Source organism: Meleagris gallopavo, chromosome 10, assembly GCF_000146605.3.
Source record: "Meleagris gallopavo isolate NT-WF06-2002-E0010 breed Aviagen turkey brand Nicholas breeding stock chromosome 10, Turkey_5.1, whole genome shotgun sequence".
NCBI lineage: Eukaryota > Metazoa > Chordata > Aves > Galliformes > Phasianidae > Meleagris > Meleagris gallopavo.
In genome coordinates this window covers 20564495-20565111 of record NC_015020.2, presented here as the reverse complement: position 1 = coordinate 20565111, position 617 = coordinate 20564495, and positions in this window count along the sequence as shown.

Below are 617 nucleotides of genomic sequence, written 5' to 3'. Positions count from 1 at the left end.
AAAAAAAAAAAGTACATTCAAAAACATCAAATTTTGCTGTGGAAAAACAGAAGTCCTTTTTCTCTGCTTGAACAGCCTCAAAATAAAGCTGTTATGGTAAAATTGAAATATTTTCGTATAGGAATCAATTGTAATTGAAGGGCATATGTATTGTACGAAATAAATGTTTTATTTTTTGTTGTTTCAGTCAAGTGTCAATCAGTTGGTGCCTGTTGGTAAAACAATCAGTTCTGAAAGTCAAGAGATACAGGTCGTCCTCCCAGCTCCATGGTGGTTGGATTCCATGATGTGGACATGTAACTGCAGCTCCAGATGCCATGTTGTTCTGGGACGTGCACAGAAAAGAGTGATCAGGCACTGGAATGGACTGTCCAAAGAGCTGGTGGAGTTGCTGTCCCTGGAGGTATTCAAGAGCTGTGGGGATGTGGGCAGGCAGTGGGGACACGTTACAGTTGGGCTTGGTGGTCTTAGAGGTCTCTTCCATGATTCTGTGGCCTTTTCTATGATTCTATGATCCATGGTAATAGTGGTGCTTCAGAGATAAGATTCCATCTATCTGGGGTCTTGCTGTGACATGGACCATTTGTTGATCCCTGCGTTTGTGCATTTGGTGCTCT